A 3,525-nucleotide genomic window follows, 5' to 3' on the forward strand; every position below is an offset into this window, starting at 1 on the left:
TCCATCCCACACCTCAGGAAAATGTCTTTATAGGGGATTAAAACACTGTAAAATGGAGCATTTCGCGGTGGTAGTGGTGTGTTAAGTAGGGCCATTTCTGGGTACAAGATGAATGAAAGTGGTGGTTGGCTCAAGAATAGTCATACTTTTTAAGGGAGTGGAGCATCTCCCTTGTGAGGAAAGGCTGAGGGAGCTGGGGCTCTTTAGCTTGGAGGAGACTGAAGGGAGACCTCATTAATATGTTAAGGGTGAATGTCACGAGGATGGAGCCAGGCTCTTCTCAGTGATGCCCAATGGTAGGACAAGGGGCAATGGGTGTGAGCTGGAACACAGGAGGTTCCGCTTAACTTCAGAAGAAACTTTACAGTGAGGGTGACAGACACTGGAACAGGCTGCCCAGGGAGGTTGTGGAGTCTCCTTCTCTGGAGACATTCAAGACCCACCTGGATGCCTTCCTGTGTGATCTCATTTAGGTTCCTGCTCCGGCAGGGGGATTGGACTGGATGATCTTTTGAGGTCCCTTCCAATCCCTGACATTCTGTGATTCTGTGATTCATACTGTGTCTGTGGGCCACCAGTCAGATTGGGAGATCTGCTTTAGCTATGTCCTAGGAAAATAAAGGATAGAGTTATTGTGATTTCTGATGGATTTGCAAGTGCTTTTTTTTTTTTTTTTTTTTTTTTAAACCATAGCATCTAGTAACTATGGTGTAATGTCAAAGGATACCAGTGGTTTGGTTGCTAGTGGTTACTGATGCAAGCGCTCTGAACAGGAGTCGCAGCACACAGCCAGCAACAACAGAGTGACAAACCTGCCGTGCACAGCAGCCTGTGAAATGGAGCACTGTTAGCCAGGCCTTCAGGAAATCCTCTGCACACGCCTGGTTGGCGACAAGTGAGTGACCACACCGCTGGCCTTGACCACTGTGATCTGCGAGAAACCACATTACCAAAGAGTTTTTAAGCATTACGCATCAGGAACTGCATTACCAAAGGGTTTTTAAGCAAGAAAGAGGCATTAAGCATCAGGAGCTGAATTTGGTACCAGTGCTTTCAGATACACGGAGCTAAACCACTGCTCCAGTGCAATGGCGCCATTCTTGGGTTCTCTGCAAGAAAAAATAGCTATTTGTACCATTTGCTACTAAGCCTGCTGGAAGAAAAGGATTTGTATATATAAAGTAACAACAATAGAAAGCATTTGATGGTCATTGATTTCTTCTTGGACTGAGAAACTGGTCCTCCATGCCTATGAATCTGATAGTTCTTGGCAAGGAAAAGCAAAATGTAGTGATTTACAGAAAACAATGAAGTAGCACATCCAAGGTGTATAGGAAATCTATCTTTTGAAGAGCAAATTACATTTTGTAATCTCACTTTGTGATTTCTTTTTTTAACTTAGTTTTGGTACATCTTTGACATCTTGATTAAATTTGGTTAGGTAATTCAAGCATGAGTGGCATTACTGTAAGTGAAGAAGCCACGTGTAACTGGTTGAAAAATTTAATTATAGTTTTTAAACATTTCAGATTTTTCATGGTTTTATGTATTTCAGCTTAGGCAGACACCCAGTATCAAGAAATAATGCAACATGCTACAAAAATATATAGATGGAATATCTTCTACCGTGCTGTCTATGAGGAAGATAACACTGTGCTGAGAATCTGAAGTTCTAATCTTCACAGATAAGTGCTATCTTTCTGTGTACTTGGCTGGCTGTAGCATTGACCAGGAACCTTTTCTTTAGAAGACAGCCAAGTATGATTTCCTCATTTTATAAATAAGTTATCTCAGAAGCTTTAGTTTCTTTAGTTTCTTCAGACACAGCTGAATACTTAGAATAGGGCTTTAATATAGTATATACATTCAAATAAATTTTAAAAACCTAGTAAATCCTAAAAATAATTAAAAAAACCCACATTCCAACGATGAAAATAATTCAACATAAGCAATTTTTTTGCCAAAAATTAAAAAATAAAACTACAATACGCTTTTACATTTTCTGAGGCATATAATGATATAGTAGTTTGGGTATGGGACTAAAAGTGAGGCGTCATATTGCAACATGAGAGAAGCAAGGTTTTGCTCTGGAAAGGGACTTTATACAATCTGCTTCCTACAGCTCTATGATTATTGTCTCTGATTTCTAGATAAAATTTAGTTGCTTTCAAATTGTATTTTCTCCTACAAACTGAGCCCAGAATCTGAAAGTTTTTGATCACTGGCACTGAATTGGGAATTCTCTAAATAATGGCCAGCTGGCAGTAGAATTCAGCTTCCTCTTTTACTGCCATGTTTCTATATTACTCCCTGCAATAAAACATGCTCTAACATCAGCAAAGGAAGAATTGTTTCTGAATACACACAGAGAGAGACTATGTCAAAGACTGTTGGCTTTATTATTCAAGTTTTCAGAGCCAAACTGCACAAACATTTCATATTAAACTCTGTCCAACTATTTGAACTAGATCTGATATATTCAAATAAATTTCAGCTTGTAGGAAAAATGCCAGTCAGGTTTGCAAACTGGTGTGTGTTTTGCTTGCTAGCATGTCTAAATGTTGATCTAGGAGGATTGTATCCAGTAGCAAGTATAATTTAGTTACTTTTGCAATCTACTCTTTAGCATACTAAACCTAATAAAAATCCTCGTCAAATAGGACTGGACTAAAACCACCACCCAGCTAACCCCAGCTGTCCCCAGACAGCATTGCAGCACTCCAGTTCCTGTCACTGCTGACCTGGACTGGGTTGGCCCATGTTCCTAAAGGTGAAAGCTCTGTGCTTTGGCCCATTAGCAATACTCTCAGCTCCCCAATCCTCATTTGGTAAAATGTGAACTTCAAGTGAACCACAAAAAAGCAGATTAGCACTAAGGATTGCACTGACTTCACAATACGTTCAGAAATAAGTCTTGCCAGTATTTATAGAATCCAATATTACAGATTTTGCAATTTTTGTTTACCTACATAGACTCTCTGGAGCAGTGTTTCCAGCACTACTATTAACACTATTTTGAATACTTTTCTTTGAACCCCTTTAGTAGTTCGATGTTAATCTTTTATGTGCCTTGTTTTTCTGGAAAGGCCTCCTTAGCCTGGGCTGGGAAGTGCCAACAGCATGACATTTCAATGCCAAGAAGGGGTAGTACTGTACTGGATGGATCACCAAGATTTGCCTGACACAACCACTTGCCAACTTCTTTAGGTCACCCTCCAGCACTGCCAAGAGCCAGGCGGGCCGGCTCTTCTCCCCCGAGACCTGCAAAACTGCCAGCAGACACGCTGGCCAAGATGCTGTCCCTGGCTGCAGCCGGGGCCAGCTTCATAGCCAAGGTCAGGGAGCCAGGAGCCATTTCCCCCCGGGCTCCCTGTTTGTCACAGGCTGCTTTGTGTGGAGCTCACCCGCCCCTCACCAAACGGCAGCGTCGGGAGCAGAGGAAGGCGGGGTGGGGGCGAAGCCCTGAGGATGGGGGGGAACGAGGCCCACGCTGCGGCGTGGGACCGGCCCTCCATGCGGGCCCTA

This window comes from Antrostomus carolinensis, unplaced genomic scaffold (genome assembly GCF_000700745.2).
Source record: "Antrostomus carolinensis isolate BGI_N321 unplaced genomic scaffold, ASM70074v2 scaffold26102, whole genome shotgun sequence".
NCBI lineage: Eukaryota > Metazoa > Chordata > Aves > Caprimulgiformes > Caprimulgidae > Antrostomus > Antrostomus carolinensis.